This window comes from Tenrec ecaudatus, chromosome 16 (assembly GCF_050624435.1).
Source record: "Tenrec ecaudatus isolate mTenEca1 chromosome 16, mTenEca1.hap1, whole genome shotgun sequence".
NCBI lineage: Eukaryota > Metazoa > Chordata > Mammalia > Afrosoricida > Tenrecidae > Tenrec > Tenrec ecaudatus.
The window spans coordinates 12,397,910-12,417,331 of record NC_134545.1 but is presented as its reverse complement, the minus strand read 5'-3'; the positions used below and the strand labels follow the sequence as shown (position 1 = coordinate 12,417,331).

General features: G+C 46.9%; 1 long non-coding RNA gene across 2 annotated transcripts in view; it reads left to right on the top strand.

Moving 5' to 3' along the window:
- Positions 1 to 17,757, top strand: part of LOC142429105 (uncharacterized) — a 48,012-nt gene extending 30,255 nt beyond the window's left edge. For both annotated transcript variants that reach the window (XR_012780412.1, XR_012780413.1), the window contains exons 2-7: positions 22 to 321; positions 3,476 to 3,719; positions 4,468 to 4,512; positions 6,880 to 7,023; positions 10,914 to 11,037; positions 12,177 to 17,757. This is a non-coding gene — a long non-coding RNA (uncharacterized LOC142429105). The remainder of the gene's footprint in view (positions 1 to 21; positions 322 to 3,475; positions 3,720 to 4,467; positions 4,513 to 6,879; positions 7,024 to 10,913; positions 11,038 to 12,176) is intronic.
- The last annotated feature ends 1,665 nt before the right edge of the window (positions 17,758 to 19,422 follow it).

Sequence of the window (19,422 nt, the reverse complement as noted above, 5' to 3'; positions counted from 1 at the left end):
TTAAATTAAAAAATATTTCAGCCTAGGAAGCCCTAGGGACAATCCGGGAGGATCACCGTGAGTTGGATTCACCTGGACAGCACCAAACCACCACCGGGAGCACTGTGGACAGGAGGATGCTGAAAACAGCTCTTGGATGGCATGGATGACACTGTGAGCAACTAATGATGTCTGTCACAAATGAGAAGGAGCCCGGGTGGTTCACAGGTTAAATGCACTGCGCTATTAACCCAGAGGTGGGTGGTTCAAACCCGCCAGTGGCTCCATGGCAGAAAGATGTCACTGTCTGCCTCAGGAGTTACAGCACTGGATACTCTACAGGTCAGTGATGTCTTGCTCTTCTGGGTTACTAAGAGTCTGGATCAACTCGATGGCAATAGGTTTGGGTCATGGGTGAGAGGGGCCTTGGTGGACAATGATTAAGTGCTCACCTGCTAACCTTAAGGTCAGTGGATCAAGCCCACTAGCTGCTCCACAGGAGAAACCTGTTGCAGTGTGCAGTCTGCTTCAGAAAGGTTTCTAACCTTGGAAAGTCTGGAAGGCAGTCCCACTCTACCTATAAGGTCATTATGAATCAGAATTGACTCAGCAGCAGGGGGTTGCCTTTGGATCACGGGTGAGAAGAGAGGACTTCTTTTTGGTATCACATAGTTGAAAATAATTAGATTGTTATGAATACTAGTTATCTATCTATCTATATCCCTACACATCCATAAATCCAAGCCCCCATTCATCCATCCAGTTAAACATCCATTCATCCTTCCTTCAATTCATCCACCTATCTATTCATCATTTATCACTTTATCACTACCTATGTACCTTGTTAAGTAGATCTTAAGTTCCTTGAAATCTGGGATTGGAGTTTAAAGCCTTTGCTTCCCCACTACCTAACACAGAACCTGGATATAGTGGACAGTCTATAAATATTTGTTAAGTAATTAATATTCTTTGTTTTGACTCTGAAATTAGATCAGGGCCAAGGTCTCTCTCTCTCTCTCTCTCTCTCTCTGACACTTAAGACTTCCCAGGGTGGACCTGGGGCTCCCGAAAGGATTGGCTGCTGGGCTTTCCCACCCACCTCTGCCTTCCCAGCGATTCTCTCTCCCGTGTGTACTGGGTCGTCTCCCTCTAATAGGACAGCCGGTAATTGTTCAGCAAGATTACCACGTCAGGCTCATCTATCAAGCTCTCCTCTAAGTAGCTTGGCTTTCCTAATGGAATGCAGTGTCCTAAACAAGAAGGGAAGCGTCATAATGTGGGGATTTATGTAGGCTGGTTTCGAGCTGTGAGCCGTGGACCTGAAATGATAGTTAAATCGATGGAGAGGCACTAAGCTATAGCCTCTGAATCTGGACGTCCGTAAAACCCAATTATCGACAGCTTGGAGTGGATGTGCTGCAGATCCAGCATGCCAGCCATGATCAGGGCTCATTCTGCATGTGTCTGTGTGTGAGCGTGCACATGTGTGCATGCAGGTGCACACACACACACACACACACACACACACACACACACACAAAAGAGCAGTCCAAGAGAAATGGAAATGTCATGACTATCTTTGATTGTTTTCACAGTCTACATGACCGACTACCCCGCTAACAAAACTCTAGGTCAAGTGCTCTTCTCCACTCTGGATCTACTGGGGAGAAATGAGCTCTCGGTGGTATTTCCAATTATGGCGAAAGGCAATTTCTCTCTGCCTTGGCAGTAATGTGTCTGGCAGTGGACCAAGAGGCAGGAAGCCTGTCTACCACCCTAGCCCTTCACGGGCCTGCTTCATGACCTTGGAGATGACTTCGCCTCACAGTATCTTTGCCTCTTCATTGGTAATGACCCACCTTTGACCATCTTGTCCTCCTGCTCCAGGATGAGTCCAGAGAAACAAGAACCAGAGAAAGGCCAAGTGTGGCCCTTCCTTTCATCTTGCTACCTGTGTGGCTCACTGAAGGCATTCCTGTGAATGCAGGCAATCCGAGGTGGATTTACATAACCACTCTAGTCCTAGTGGTCTTCAGGCATCTCTGAGAGAACGGACGCTTTCTCGCTTCTTACTCCCCTCTCTTGGCAAACTGAGGGCGGCTGGCCTCAGAGGGAGCCACAGAGACAGGCTGGGCCTCATTCTTGACTCGTGACTCCTGACTGCCAGCGTGAGGATCCCTGGGTCAATGTTGGCTCCGAAACCGCATTTCAGGCTACTCCCCCGCCCTCCCTGCACTTCACCCTTGCTGACTTTCTTTCACCTCCTGGGACCATCGAGCTCTTTCCAGATTCAGACCATGCACAGCTGTTCTCCCTGCATGGAACATGGCCTGCCCTTGCTTCTTACCCATCCCTCAGATCTTCAGGCCGCAACACCACCATTGCAGGGACGCCTTTTTTGACCTTCAGGTGATGTCAGACCCGCCCCCCACCCGCCCTGATGCTAGGCACGGTTCTTCTCCTTTGCCGAGCTTATCACACTTGTTAATTAAATCATGATTAGTTTAATGTCTGTCTTCCTCACTAATGATGAGCTCCAGGAGGGCGAGGCCCTGTTTGTCTTGTTCATTACTGTGTACGCTGCACAGGGCGGGCACTCAATGAAAACCTGTACAATGAGTGAATGGATGGATGAATGATGAATGGATGGAAAGATGGACGGAAGGATAAATCGATAGATAGGTAGATGGATAGATAGAAGAATGATGAATGTAAATATAGGCAGCTGGAGGGTTAGATAAATGGACAGATGGATAAATGGATGGATGGGTAGATTGATGAATGGAGGTATGAGTAGATGTATACAAACATATTGCCATCAAGTCGATACCAACGCACAGTGAGCCTGTGGGACAGAATGGAATTGCCCCCATACGGTTTCTAAGGCTGTAAATCTTTTCAGAACCAGGTGAACACATCTCTCTCCTTTAGAGTGAGTGGGTAGATTTGAAGCAGTGCCCTTTTCTATTAGCAACCAGTCTCTTTCACCACTGCATCACCAGGGCTCTATATAGACGTAGATATGCTTATAGATGCATATGCATATATGCAAATTACCAGTAATCGTCTCTGAGAGAATGGTCTAAGAAAAATTCAAATGTTCAGAGAAAGTCAAGGATTCAGACCTTGCCTAGAACGCGCTGAACCTGATCTTTGGGTCTTAGCGATGAGCATTTGCGTGCTGGGCAGCTTTCATTTGCCCTTCCAGTTCCATTCCCCAAACCCCTTTGCTCTGCTCTGTGCCTGGGAGATAATTCGACATGGACTGCATCACAGGCTTCCTGCCCAGTGGGCCCATTGAGATACAAGCAGATTATAATAAGGGGAAAGAGTGAGTCTTGGGTATTTATTCTCCTAGTTGCCTTGCTGTAAGGTCTCTATGGATTGGTTACCTCACTCTTAGCAGATACCCATTGTGATAGTTACATAATCTGTTGTCAATTTGAGACTTACTAAGAGTGAAGGGGTGGAGTTTAGCCTGTCAATCACGTTGCAGCTTGACGACCTCATGTGGAGGTGCTAAGGAGATAAATAGCTCACTGGAGGGCAGGACACATGCTCACTCCCTGTGAGACATTCCCATTGAGAAGACACATGGAGCTATGCTAGAGCCCTGGAGCTGAAAGAGCCTCATGGAGACCCCTGCCAGCACTGAGACACTTCCACTGCAACTGGATCCACAAGACTTCCCACCCACTGGCCTGTGATCTTCCTGTATTTGGTGTCATTGCATGTGTTGGGTAAGTCTGAAGAGGGCTTTATAGATTGGTATCGGACATATTGGGCTAATATCGGACTTATGGACTTGATCTGGATTGGGCTGGGATGTTTTCTCAATATTCAATTATTCTTGTATATAAAGCTCTTCCTTATACACATATGAGTATCTATGAATTTGTTTCTCTAGTCTACCCAGACCAACACACCCATCTTCTCAGGGCCAATGGGTTCCTGCACAATCCCCTTCAGTCTACCTATTCTTTGTCCACACCTTTAGAAATAGCTCCTTTATTGACAACACTCTTTAAGTGACCCAGTTGGAGTTTTCTGCTTCCAGCTGGCATGCCCACCAATAGATTGTGGTATGAGGAAGAGATGTGTTGAGCTTCCATTTGGGTGCTAATGGAGAAAGAAGGGTGAGGATGGAGGTAAGACTTGATTCCAAGTCCCTTTAGTGAAAAACATGCACTTGCCCTTGATTGTGCCAGGAGAGGGAAAATGGGAAAAGGTGGTCTGTGAAGAAAGGCAAGTCAACAGAGTCTGTAGTCACTAGGTACCAGGGGTATGTGTTGATTTTGCTTACCTGGTATCTATTCTCTGTTCTACTGGCTACAGTATCCTGTTTTTCTCACTGGGGTCTGCTCCTTCTACCCTTGGAGTCCATTTGGCTCAAGAGAGCTGACCACAACATCCAACTCTGAAGGGGAGGGGTAGGGACGGGGGAGAGCCATGGGTCCATAGATGACTACACAATATCCTTGTTCACAGTGATTGATTTTAAGCGGTCAGGTGACCTCAGAAGACCCAAAGAAGGTAAGCCCCAGGATGCTAAAACTACTAAGAGGATTTCTTTATAAGGTGTTAACTTTGTAGGATATAATAAAGCCGTAACTGCTCAGAACTGTCTGATCACACAGGGAGAACTCGCCAGAGAATAAAGCCATCGTGGCGGCACAGTGCTTAACCACTTGGCTGCTAACCCAGAGGTTAGTAGTTCGAATCCACCAGCCACTCCACAGGGGAAAGATGTGGCAATTTGACCCCATCAAGGTCATAGTCTTGGAAACCCTACAGGGTCCTCTCTCCACTGTCCCATAGGGTTTCTATGAGTTAGAATCACTTGATGACAAAGGATTTCATTTGGTATGGGCTTTAGCATGAGTCTAGTCCAGAGGGAAAAAGCAAGAGATGAAATAAACAGAGATTCCTAGCCAGTTATGCCTGAAGCTAGACAGGCCTTAACTTTTCACTTATGTAAATCTATACACAGTTTCTTTTTTGCATAAGCCAGTCTCAATACTGTTTACTTCAAAAGAGTTCTGATTAGCACATTTAATTAGCAAACTGGTCTAAATGTGATTGTTTCTTATTTATTGATGAACTTATTCATCTATTGATAAACTTATTCATAGATATTTACTGAGCACCTACTAGTAAGCTAGATGCTATCTAAATTGTGGACAGGACAGATACAATTCTTGTTCTCTAGCAACAAACACTGTAACAGGGAAGATAAACTTTCAAGAAATAGTCACACAAGTGTTTAAATACATACAGTTAAGATAACATTAAATGCCTCACTGCCTGCCAGTTGATTCCGGCTCATAGTGACCTGACAGCACAATGGAATGGACCCTGGGGTTTCTGAGGCTGTGAATGCTTACGGGAGCAGAGAGCCTCGTCTGATTCCCTTAGAGCTGCCGGTGTGTTTGAAATGCTGACCTTGAAGTTAAAGCAGCCCACCACTCACCCCTGGGTTCTCCAGCTAAAGGAAGCACCACAAAAGATACATATAACCAAATGGGAGGCAAGGGCGGGACCCTATCAGAAACGTCATCAATGAAGTCGCCCATTCATGAACTGAAGGGGGCGAAGTTGTACTTTAGTCTCTTAGCTCTGTCAGCTCTTAGGTGCTGTGGAGCCGGTAACCTATGTGCAACCGAAGGAAACACTGCTTAGTCCGATGCCACCCACACGACTGTTCCTGGGCTTGAGCCGTAGAAGAGTTTTTGCTAACGTTCCACAGTAACTTTATATCTTAGAAAATTAGGAGTGACGGATAATATGCACAGAAATGTACACCATCATTAAGGTAAATAACAAGCCAGCCCAATTTAAAAAATTGCTTCTAGCACAGTGCTCTTATGAAGAATTATCTTGAAAACAAAAAACAAAAACTTAAACTCACTACCATTGGGTTGATTCTAACTCTTAATGACCCCATAGGACAGAGGGGAATTCTCCTTGTGGGTTTCTGAGGCTGTGTATCTTTACAGGAGCAAGAGAGCCTTATGTTTCTCCTACAGAGGCTAGTGGGTTTGAACCAGTGACCTTGTGATTAGTAGCCCCCATGCCTAACCCACTGTGCCAGCAGGGTTCCTGAAGAATTGACGTTAGGAGTGTAGTCAGATGACAGTCCATCAAAAGCACAGATGAAAATTTTAGGTTCATGATGATGAAGCAATATGGGCAGAGGCAGATGGTGAAATTGTGTGGAAGATGTAACAAATGCCACTGAACTGTTCATGGATATTTAGCCATAAACACACACACACACACACACACACACACACACACACACACACACACACACACCCAATGGTTTTAAGAAGAGGAAAAAACCCCACACCAAAAGCAAAAATCAGATTTACTATAGAAAAGATAAATACATTCTATTTAGTCAAAGTCAAGAATTAAATTAGAATATGGGCTGTCACTTCTTATGTCCAAGGGAACACTGGGCGTTCCAATCAAAACGGTAAGATGAAGGACTTAACAGGAAGAGATAAAACTTGCCTTTATGTGAGGATGACATGGTCGCCTATGCATAAAGCCAAACAGAATCAACAGACCAACCTAGAACAAATAAAGAGTTTAGCAAGGCTGCTAAAGAGGCAGCCCAGACTAAAAAATCAATACTATTCCTTTAGAGAAATATAGCCAGGAAAAAAAACCTGTGGCATTAGAAAAATAAGATATCTACCTTAATTGTAACCAAACAATAAAGTATCTAGGAATACACAGGGATTAATGGATAAAAGTCCAATATTTCTTTTAGGGATTTCAAAGATTTGAGTGTGTGGAATGAGTTTTAGCTTTTTTTAAAAGCTAAATATTGTGGCTATGTGTTTTATGGTTTTGATCAGAAATAGGTGGTAATGTTCCTTCCCAATTCACAAGGAAGAAATCTGAGGCACAGACAAGTTATGTGACTGGTCCAAGATTGCACAACTAGCAAGTGGAGTATCCTGGATTCGAACCCAGGAGGAAACAGCACGAGATCTCAGGCTCTTAACCACTGTACCAACTGCTTCACATTATCTGGTAATAAAACTTCGCACAGAATGATGATAAACCTCCTCAAATTAATCTATACATTTAACCTGATTTTTTGTCTTCATGCATATCTATTTCTTTTTTTTAAAATCTTTTTGTTGGGGCTCATAAGGCTCTTATCACAGTCTGTACATACATCAATTGAGCAAAGCACCCTTATACATTCGTTGCACTCGTCATTCACATAATTCACCTTCCACTTGGGTTCCTGGAATCAGCTCGGTTTCCCCTTTTTTCCCCCGTCCCCCTCCTTCCCCGATCCCACCCCTATTTCTTTTTTTTAAACATTTTATTAGGGGCTCATACAACTCTTATCGCAATCCATACATATACATACATCAATTGTATAAAGCACATCTGTACATTCTTTGCCCTAATCGTTTTCAAAGCATTTGCTCTCCACTTAAGCTCTTTGCATCAGGTCCTCTTTATTTTCCCCCTCCCTCCCCGCTCCCCCCTTCCTCATGAGCCCTTGATAATTTATAGATTATTATTTTGTGATATCTTGCCCTATCCACAGTCTCCCTTCACCCCCTTTTCGGTTGTCACATGTAGATCCTTATAATCAGTTCTCCCTTTCCAACCCACTCACCCTCTACCCTCCCAGTATCACCCCTCACACCCCTGGTCCAGAAGGTATCACCACCCTGTATTCCCTGTGCCTCCAGCTCCTATATGCACCAGCGTACAACCTCTGCTCTATCCAGAATTGCAAGGTAGAATTCGGATCATGGTAGTTAGGGGAGAGGAAGCATTTAGGATCTGGGGGAAAGCTGTATTCTTCATCAGTGCTACATCGCACCCTGACTGACTCATCTCCTCCCCTAGACCCCTCTGTGAGGGGATCTCCAGTGGCCGACAAATGGGCTTTGGGTTTCCACTCTGCACTTCCCCCTTCGTTCACTATGGTAAGATTTTTTTTTTTGATGATGATGATGATGCCTTACACCTGATCCCTTTGGCACCTCGTGATCACACAGGCTGGTGTGCTTCTTCCATGTGGGCTTTGTTGCTTCTGAGCTAGATGGCTGCTTGTTCACCTTCAAGCCTTTAAGACCCCAGACACTCTCTTTTGACAACCGGGCACCATCAGCTTTCTTCGCCACATTTGCTTATGCACCCATTTATCCTCGGCAATTGTATCATTGAGGTGTGCAGCCAATGATATGATTTTTTGTTCTTTAGTGCCTGATAACTGATCCCTTCGGGACCATATGATCACACAGGCTGGTGTGTTCTTCCATGTGGGCTTTGTTGCTTCTGAGCTAGATGGCCACTTGTTTATCTTCAAGCCTTTAAGACCCCAGACACTATCTCTTTTGATAGCCGGGCACCATCAGCTTTCTTCACCACATTACTTGTTCACCCGCTTTGGCTTCAGCAGTTGTGTCGGGAGGGTGAGCATCATAGAATGCCAATTTAATAGAAGAAAGTATTCATTCATTGAGGGAGTGCTTGAGTAGAGGCCCAAGGTCCTTCCGCCACCTTAATACTAAACCTATAAATATAGACACATAGATCTATTTCCCCATTCTCATATATATTTACATGTACATGTCTTTGTCTAGACCTCTACAAATGCCCTTTGCCTCCTAGCTCTTTCCTTTATTTCCCTTGACTTTCCTCTTGCCCCACTATCATGCTCCATCCTCACTTGGGTTACAGCTATACCTCTTCTTTACGTAATCTTACCCCTGATCATTCCCTACCAGGCCTGCCATTGCCCCCTCACCACCAATTTGGATCCCATGTTGTTCCCTTGTCCCTTGGTTTGTTAACACATTTAACCCGATTTTAAATAAATCTATTATCAAGGTTTTTAAGGGGGCACTGGACAAGGTGACTTGAAAATTTATAAGGAAGAGCGAAGTTCAATAGTGATATATATTTTAATCTTAGAAAATTTGGAGTGACAAAGATGGATGACAGTGAGCTGAGGTGGATGAGAAGAGGAGGGAAGACTCGCCTCTCCGGTATCAGGACATAGTATAAATAAAACTGTGTGGAGCTGGTACAAACAGGGAGCAGGGGTGGCTCCCTAACAGTGGAGGGAAAGGATAGATTGTTAAGAAGATGGTGTACAGCCTGTGTGACTACGAGCTGTCGAAGAGATCAGGTATCACGCATCAAGGAACATAAAATCATATCATTGAAAATGTGGGTGAGTGCAGAGTGGAGACTCAAAACCTAAGGGTAGCCAACCAGACACCCCTTGCTAAGGGGTTGTGGGGAGGAGATGAACCAAGCAGGGTGCAGGGCAGCAATGATGAAACATATAACTTTCCTCTAATTCTTGAGTGCTTTCTCCTCCCCACTATCATGATCCCAATACTACCTTGCAAATCTGGCTAGACCAGAGGATGTACATCGGTACAGATAGCAACTGAAAAGACAGGGAATCCAGGACAGATGACTCTTCCAGAACCAGTGATGAGAGTGGAGATGTCTGGAGGGTGGAGAGAATGTGGAGTAGAAAGGAGGAACTGATTACAAGAAGCTACGTATATAGCCTCCTCCCTGGGGGAGGGACAGCAGAGAAGAAGGCAGGGGGAGACATCAGACAGTGTAATATATGACAAAATAATAATAATATATGAATGATGAAGGGTTCATGGGGTAGGGGGAGTGGGGAGGGAGGGGGAAATGAGCAGTAGATATTAAGGGCGCAAGTAGAAGGCAAATGTTTTGAGAATGATGATGGCAACAAATGTACATATGTTTTTGACACAATGTATGTATGTATGTATGGATTGTGATAAGAATTGAACGAGCCCCCAATAAAATGATTAAAAAAAAACAAAGAAGATGGTGTAAATAAATCTGCCTCACTCTACACATCCAGAAAAATAAAACTGTACCCCTACCTCACTCCATACACAAAAACGAACTGCAAAGAGACGAAAATCTTCAACAGGAAAAGAAAATGACCATGCTCACTGAAACGTCTAAGACTACCATTGTATCTCTGGGATGAGACAGGATTTCTTACAGAAAATTAATTTTTTTAAAAAAACCTGAAAGGCCAGCATGATAAAAGGTCATACTTAAGTAAGGTTAATAGACGGGTGGTGAACTGCTGACAAGTGGTTATATCTCACACTAACTGAGCCGTCCTTGAAAACCACAGTCAGAAGATGGAGAATCCAATAGGAAAGGGGACACGTGAATGGACAAGTCATAGGAAGTATATGAAAAGATGCTCAAATCCCTAAGTAATCCAGGAAATAATTTTTTTTTAAATCCTTGAGAAACCATTTTCTACCCAGTAAAAAAGTTGGAAACTATCAAGGGTGGTGGTGGTAAGGGAGCCAGAACTGTCAGGCTCAGCCTCCTGGACAGTAATCTGTGATACCTGAGGAGCAAAGAGTACCGAGACTGTAACCCAGAGGCTCCTCCCGGTGTTTTGTTGACCAGGACAAGGAGACAGAGGGGGCCACGGTGTCCACCGTGGAGAAGCGTGCTGATCACAAGAGTGCTCAGCAGGCAGGAACAACATATGGGGTGTCTGTGCACCATCAGTTGCTGCTAACTGCTGCCCAGTGGGCAGGACTCCTGGCAACCCCACACCCAGTGAACCAAGCTACTCAGTCCTGTGCCATCCCCAGAACCGGTTTTTGATCCCATCGTTGTGATCCATACGTTTTCATTGGCTGAACTGTAGAAACGGGTGGAGGGGCCCTTCTTTTTAGTCTGTCTTGGTGGGGAGGCTCTGTTGAAACCCGCTCAGCATCTTAGCCACGCGCAAGCCTGCCCTGACAGTCAGGTGGTGGCCTCACGTGCAGCGCACTTGGCCAGGAACTGACCCTGGGTCTCTGGTGTGGAAAGCAAGACTCCTACCGGGAGCCACCACTGTTCACCATTATCCCCTCTATCATCAGAGATCGAGCTTTGAAGCAGAGTGACATGGAAAAAGTTGGGGCAAGAATGAGATCAACAATGGCATTGACAGAAAGGCGTGGAATCCACAAGAGGATTCACTGACTAACTTTCAGAAGCAGATCGGTGAGCCTGTCTTCCTAGGTCTATTTTAGTTCCAAGACTCCGATGAAACCTGCTTACGGTGTCGACCCAGCCGGTATTTGAAATACAGGGGACATAACTCCTAGTGTCATAGCCACACGCTAGCACCCACAGTACAACAGACCGACAGACAGGGGGAGGAGTCCCTGCATGGTGCCATCAACTAACTTGGTGCCTCACTGTTTGCTGGGCGGTTGGTTAAGCCCACTCAGGAGGTTAACCAACATGGTTTCCCCTGCCAAGTCTTCCCAGGGGCTCCAGGCAGACCATGCAGTCCTGCTACGCACCCCCACTGGCCCCCGGCTCCCTCGAGCCATCCACACAATTGCCAGGAGTGCTTCTCTGTGTACCATCCCCACCTCGGGGACACAGCTACTGCAGAAGCACTGTTCTCTGTGGACGACACCCATATTGACCATTTGTCCCAACAAAGGCACTGCTTGTGCTTGCTTGTATGATCCTTGGCCTTCCTCTATGGCAGTGGTTCTCAAGCGTCCTCATGCCGCCACCCTTTCAGACAGGGCCTCATGTGGTGGTGATCCCCCTGGCCCCACCCTCAAATTATTTTCATTGCGACTTCATCACTATCATTTTGCTACTGTTAGGAATCGGGTGACCCACCGGTTGAGAACCGCTGCTCTATTGCTACTACTTCCTGCCCTCCCTCCCACAGGCACCGATCACTGGAAGATTCCAAGGGAGTCTTCCAACTCACTCTCCAGCGCCAGGGAAGCATACACATGGCTTTTGCTCTGTGTGGATTTGTTTCTGTTGGCGGCAAAGCCACTGCCGGGGAGTGGCCTCTGACTCAGAGTGACCGATGAAGCAGAGGAGAGTTTTCCCCAGGGCTGTAGCCCTCACAGCCTGTTGGGTTCGAACCACCAACCTCATGGTTAACCACTGAGCCACTAGGGTCAGGAGGCGCCGATTAGAAATTGGTGTGCAGAAACGGTGTTTCCCAGAGGGAGATACCGCACCCCCCACAGGGGGCACTGGAGCAATTCAGGGGGGCGGGCTGCAAAAGTAGATGGCTACGTTTCATCTTGGATTATAGTACAAAGGTTTTTAAATGCCAGGTGGATGCTGAGTAATTTCTCTTTCCTTTTTTTTTTCTCTGAAAGGGGGGCGGGAGGCAGAATCCGTTTGGGAACCACTGGTGCAGAAGACAGAGAGTCTCCACAGATCTCATGACGAGAGGCAGCATGAGTCATCTCACCTGCCTCTGGTTCCGGAGGAGGCCACAAGGAGAATTTGGATTCAGGACATACTACTCTTCTGCCTGCGAGTCAAGGTGCCCTGGTGTCGGAGTTGAACTTCTCACAGCAAGGCCAGCCGCTCGGCCGGAGGAAGCAGAGGCTTTCTGCTTCTAGAAAAAGTGGCCGGCTAAGAAGCCCACAGGGGCAGTTCAATGCTGTCCAAAGCAGGATTCTGAGTCAGCATTCACTCCACGGTAGTGAGTGGCATGTTTGCTTGTTTGTTTTTAGTTTGTACTGCGAGATGCAGAGACCTAGCCCAGATTGGATTCAACAGCAAAAAGGAAAGGGATTGGTTGATAAAATTATCAAGTTTGACCGGTTTCTAGCTTCAGGGGTGACGAGATCAAGGGGCCTGAATTGTGATATGGTCACCCTTGCTCCGTTTTTTCCCTGTCTTCATTCTCGGGCAGAATCACCCCTCTTTTATGTACAGAGAACAAACCTCAGCGCCAAGTTTTGAACTTGGCCCACTTAAGAAACTCTGCAGAAGGCCTCCCTCTATCCTGAGAGCTGCATTAATATTCCTAAAGTTGGCTATGACTGGCACAGCTGGTGTGGCATGCCCATCCAAATGGTCAGAGGTGTGTACGACTCATATTGGCAAGACTCACACTGGTGTGAGACTCACCTCAAGCTCGAGGGTAAGCTTGAGAGTGAGAGGAGAGAAAGTGGGATCCAAAGATAATTAGCTTCCTCGGGTGAAACAGGTCACTACAGCCACCACAGCACATGGCAGGCTGGGAAGGCACGCTTGGAACACAACGCCATTTAATCCTTGTATCAAGCCTTGCTAGCATTGCTGTGTTACAGGTCAGGAACCAGGAGCAGAGAGGTTCAATGTCAAGGCTAGAGTCTCACAGAAGAACAAATGGGTTCCCCTGCCTAGAAGAAAACTTGACTTGAAACCAGGTTGGTCTAATTCTGAGTCCACAGCCTGTTCCCCCAAAGCACCTCCATGCTGGTGGGCCCATGAAACCTCCTCCGAGCGTCATGCCTGTCCTCCTACTTGCTGTTGAAGTAATGGCGTCGTGGGGTGGACACAGACTGGCCTCTGAGCAACCGCTTCTCTATTACATTCTCCATGGTCTGGCTCCCATGGAAATAGGTGAGAAATCCTAGGAATTAAGGGCCATTTGGAAACATCCCAGGGGAGAACCCATCACAAGGTTGGATATATAGCCCACCCACCCACCCAAAGCAGAAATGTGGGTGAAGGGAGACAACGGACAGTGTAAGATATGAAATAACAATATATAATTGATCAAGGATGCACGAGGGTAGGAGGGAGGGGAAAAAAGAGGAGCTGATACCAAGGGCTCAAGAAGAAAATGTTTTAGAAATGATGATGGCAACACATGTATAAATATGCTTGATACAATGGATGTATGGAATGTTGGAAGAGCTGTAAGAGCCCCTGATACAAGTGATTTTAAGAAAGAAAGAAAGAGAAAAGAAACATCCCCCGGCTACCATTTTGTTTCAAGATGATGATAAGAACCTCCTTCCGGAAGGCCAAGTAAGTCCTCCCTGTGCAGCCTCTAGTTGAGGGTTGAAATAAGGCCAGAACCAGCTAGCTACCTCCTTGGAAAATCCGGCATAGAGGGCATTCGCAGACCCAACAGGGAACACGAAAAGAAAACACTGGACAAGCCGGGGTGAAATAGAGGCCTCTTTCCGTTTGGCCAGTAAGCAGCTGTGGGGGATGCGTAGGTTGGAGCTAAATTTATTTGTTGGGTTCTTTCTCCGCACAGCAGCGACGAGGCTCAGGGTGCAGCTGTCTGCTCCGCCAAGGCGTCGGCAGGCTCCTGCAAGCACACAGGCTGGGGCTGGTTCCCCAAGACCCGGATTCCTTTCTGTTGTGTCCCCTCCAGCTCCAAAGGAAGTTTCCAGAGCCCCGGGCTAGCTCCTGTGCCAGTGGGTAGAAATTGTCCTTCCCCTCCCAGACCCAGGGTGAAATCATGACCTTCTGGGAAAAACAAAACAAAACATAGATGCTACTGAGCCTAGTGCAGGCAGCTTACAGCCACACCCTGGAAAACCACACCAGAGCCTTCGGCCGTGGCTTTCCCTGCTCGGGCCTGTGGGAAACTTGTAAAGCGAAATTTGGAACGTGCCTTCCCAAGACAAAGCCCCGCTGGTTTTGCAAGAGAACTTTCTGGAATCCATGTACTTTTTTGTCTCCCTGCCCCCATCAAGCTCAGTTGATGGCCAAGCCAGCCCTGGAATATACCGGTCCAAGCGGTGTTTGTTTGTTTGTTTATTTGTTTTCTAAACTGGCTCTTGTGAGACTTTCCAAAGAGACCCGTGGGTGGGGAAGTGAAAGGGAGAGGGGGTGGGGGAAGAAGCAGGCTCTTTATTTCTAGCCTTGCTTGAATGGCTTCTTGGCGGTTACTGCTATGGTTCTGCTGAGTCAGAAGGATCCCCCAGCTGCTCACCGGAAACACAGCTGTTAGGCAAAAATAACCACAGAGGCAAGCATTGTGCACCTTCCAGAAAATGGGGCAAAAACGCTCAAAACAAAAGAAAGGACTGAAAAAGACAGAGAGAGAGACTGAGAGACCGTGAGTAACTCATTGTCATGCACTCCCTCATCCGAGGCCAGGGCTCTACATGGAGTGACCGCTGATGGAGCCAGAGTCCTGGAGCTGGAGGAGCCATGTGGGAAAACAAACAAACAAACAAACAAACAAACAAACAAACAAACAAACAGGGCTCTTCCCTGCACTTCCCACCCTCTCGCAGGCCCAGCAATGCCCCTGAAAGGGACTTTTGCCTGGTTTCCCCACTGTAGTGGGTTGAATTGTTACCTGTTGTAGAGTCGGCTCTGTCGCCTGGAGGCCTCAGGTGCCAGAGAAAGGCACAGTGTCATTTTCTCAGGACTCCATCCCTGTGGGGATGGTTGGTCAGCTCAAGTTCATTGTGGAGGGCCCTCTAGCCTAGGGGCTCACTCCCAGCACTGCAGTGGGCAGGGCTCTGTTGGGAGCCATAGAGGTTTTTGTTGTTGTCTTGGCTAATTGTCAGGAATAGATCACCAGGCCTTTCTTCCTCCTGGTATTCGAGACGCAGGGGGGCGGAGCTTCCTGCATCACAGCACCACACAAGCTACCAGAACAGGGCAAGCTGACAGGTTGAGTGGTGGCTCCCCAGAAGATATGCCCATGGCCTAATCCTTGGGACTTATGGCTCTGCCCTTATTTGGACACAGGGTCTTGGAGGGTGTCATTAATAAGGACATCAAGATGGACCTTTCTGGATGACCCCGGTGGGTCCCAACAGAAGAGGACACGCAGACACACACAGAAGAGCAGGTCATGTGAAGTCAGAGACCGAGGTTGGCGTGACGCAGCTATGATGCCAAGGACTTAATCGATGTCAGTCATAGGGAACTCAGCCATTCACCCAGTCTTCCACTTGCCTCGTCTGAGTTCCTCTCTCCCGGGTTGGAATCACGCGGTCTCTTTGCAAGGTGTCTTTCACATACACTCTGTTGCGGTTCCTCTTTCTGTTGGGCTTAGTAATTACCAGAAAGCAGGGTGGAGCCACGGGGAGGCCCAGGGACTAGAGAGGAACTGGGACCCCTGTTTCTTAGTGAGGCTGCCACCGGCCAGGTGTGCGGCCTCGTTAACCAGCCGCCATTCACGGAGGCAGTCAGGCAAGTTGCTCTGGATCATTTACTAGCTGTGTAGCCTGAGCATAAGGTATGTAACCTCTTAGGCCTTGTTGCTTCATCTTTAAGATGAGGATCCCAAGGAATCCTCCCTTAGAGAAGAAGATGGTTGTCAAGAGGGGTTGACACAGTGGCTGCAGCAATAGGCTCAAATGTAGCAATTGCGAGGATGGCTCGGGACTGAGCAGTGGTCCCCTCTGTTGAACAAAGGGTAGCCATGGGCTGGAGCTGACATGACACCACCTAATGACAGGTCCTCCTTACGTAACCTCTCTGAGGGCTGGTCTCTCCTGATCACATGTCCACAGCACTTGAGACGAAGTGTCGCCATCTTCCCATCTAAGGGGCCCTCTGACCTTCTTCCCTCCAAGATGAATCCGTTCTTCTCGAAGTCCAATGCTTCCAGGATTCTTCATCAGAACCGTGATTCACGGGCATCAAGTCTTCTCCCATCTTCTGTATTTAGTTGTCCGGTTTTCACATGCATTTGAGGTGGTAGAAAATACCGTATCTGGGGTCAGGACCACCTGAGTCCTCAAAGTGACAACCTGTCTCTTTGGCGCTTCCCTTGTCCTGTGCCGCAGATGTGCCCGATGCGGATATGGCGTTTGATTTTTCCGACTGCTGCTTCCTTGAGTGCTGACTGTGTGAAATGAAATCCTTGACAAGGTTACCATTTTCTCCGTGGGCTGTGCAGCTGCTCATTGGGCCGGTTGTGAGGATCTTGGTTTTGCCTTTTGTGGAGTTGAAATCCGCTTTGAAGTCCGCGGTCTTTGATCTTCATTATTAAGGGATGCAAGCTCTCTTTTGCTTTCAGGAAGCAAGGCGGTGTCATCTGTGTATCTGCAGGATATCACTACACGCCCAGCACTGGGTCTGGGGCGTGCTTGGAGGTTCTTACTGTCTAGTGCTCGTGACACGAGGTAGGACATGTCTTTCTGTGTTTGTTGCCCATTCAGCATCTCTGACACAATGTTCTGGGGACAGCAGCCGATTTTCTCTTCAGGAAGCGACCTCTTTCTCTCAGCCCCTGGCCTGGCAACTCAGAGTCGAGATCATCCAGGGGTGGGTGTGTGAGATACAAAGTGAAAGGTTGTTGAATTGTTGGGAAAGAGAATCTTACTTTCGCTTGGCTTTACTACGGGGCTGAGCTGTGAGCTGCTACTGCTGACCCCTGCTCCTGCCTTGGGAGAGCCTGGCGGAGAATGACGTTGACACCTGGGAAAGCACAGATGAAGGCTGGAGAGAGCTTCCTGATGACATGGCCCGAGCCCCGGGATGCAGGAGGGTCCGAAGCCAGTCATACCTCTGCCTTTCCGGTGCCATGCAACACTACATTCCCCTTGTACTCCCGAGGACTTGAGTTGGTATGTTAAGAAACAAAATGCCCTGACTCATGCATGAATCTCAGCAACTCAGAGCCCAGCAGTTTGTTCCTTCTGTTATAGAAGAAACAGAGGCTTAGGGAAATTGAATAATGCGGGTAACCTGACACCAGTAATAAAGAGCAGACACGTGTTTTGAATCCAAAGCTTTGAGCTGATATACGTTGTCCTGGGAGAGCATACGACAATGCGGCTAGCGTACCTAGAGGCTGCACCTTGAAAAAGTCACACAGATACAGCTCTGAACGTCTCACCTATATTGGTCACACACACACACGACAAACCAGGGGACTTCAAAAGTTCGTGGAAAAATGGAATTAAAAGATACTGGATTTGGTACATACATATAATGGAATACCATGCATCCCCAAAGCATAAAGAATAAACTGTCAAAGACCAGGAATTATGTATGCTTTTGTGTGGTTTTTTTTGGGGGGGGGGGGTGCTAGCTTTTTTTCCTTCTCTTTTTATTCAATGTTTTGTCTCCATTATTGTTGGTTTGCTTATCTATATAAGATAGGCATTAGAAGCAAGCCCAAGGAAAAAGCAACGGGGCTGATGGTTCCGGAGGGACTTGGTGGGAGGAGGAGGCAGGAGAAGGGAGCAGTGAGCAAACAATGCCAAAGACAGGGGAACAACTAGGGAATTAAAATCAGCAACAAAGAGGACATAGAGACCCTGGTGATGTTGAAACAAGAGCAATCTAGCTGAGGGAATTACTAAGAGGCAGATGAAGGGCGAGCATAATGGTGGGACAGGAGGAAGGTAAAAAGAAACAGAAGAAAGATCTAGAAAGCAAACCTATGGATAGAGGTATAAACATAGGTGTATACATATTTAAATATATTAATTTATAAATATAGAGGTATTGGCCTAGGCCACTACACTGAGGAAGTGGATGGACTTTGGGCCTCTGCTCAAGCCCTTCTTCAATGTAAAGACACTTTTTCTAATAACCTGTCATTCTGTGATGCTCACCCTCCTGACGTGCCATGATCACTGTGTTAGACAGGGTTCTTTAGAGAGATAAAACCAGATTGCTGATTATATATATATATAAAGATATATAACACAGGAAATAAACAGTTAAATTATAAACAGATATATAATACAAGAAATGAACAGTTAAATTATAAAGCAGTACAAATGGCTCAGTGCAACTCACTCCCGTGAGAGAGTTGTGAGACACTAGCAGTCCTTCAAGTCTTGAGGCTGTCTGTAGTCCTCTGTAGAGAGAGAGAGCTAGGCTATACCAGCACAGGCAGCAACAGCAAGGCAAGTCACCAACCATCAGCTAGGTTACCAACTGTCAGTCCTCAGCTCTGGAGATATAAATTTCATTCGTGTGGTCTTAAAGGGACCTCAACTTACAGCGACACAGTCCACATGCTAGGCGTCCCACAGGTAGTGTGCCTTTAAATTGAGGCACAGAACAAGCAAGGCAGCTGCACACTGGTCCGATGATTAAAGAGCAAGAGACAAGAAAGGCGAGGCTCACCGAGCCACTTATCTCTCCGCCCTTCAATTCATCCCACTTGTATTTATCGGCCAGGCTGGCACAATAAACTATCTCAATCACTGAAGACAAAATGGGTGCATAAGCAAATGTGATGAAGAAAGCTGATGGTGCCTGGCTATCAACAGATATAGTATCTGGGGTCTTAAAGGCTTGAAGGTAAACAAGTGGCCATCTAGCAGAGAAGCAACAAGCCCACACGGAAGAAGCACACATGCCTACGTGATCATAAAGTGTCGACAGGATAAGGTAACAGGCATCAGAAGACCCAAAACAAAACAAAAACATATTGTTGATAACAATGGGGGTAAAAGCAGAGACCCCAAACCCATTTGTAGACAATAGGACACTTCCTCACAGCAAGGTCACAATGAAGGGATGAGTCAACCAGGGTGCAATATAACCCCGATGAAACACTCAGTATTCCTCTGGTTCTGGCTAGACCGGAGCATGTACACTGGTACAGATAAAAGCTCATGACACATGGAATGCAGGTCAGATAAACCCCTCAGGAACAGAAATGGGAGTAGTGACACCAAAAGG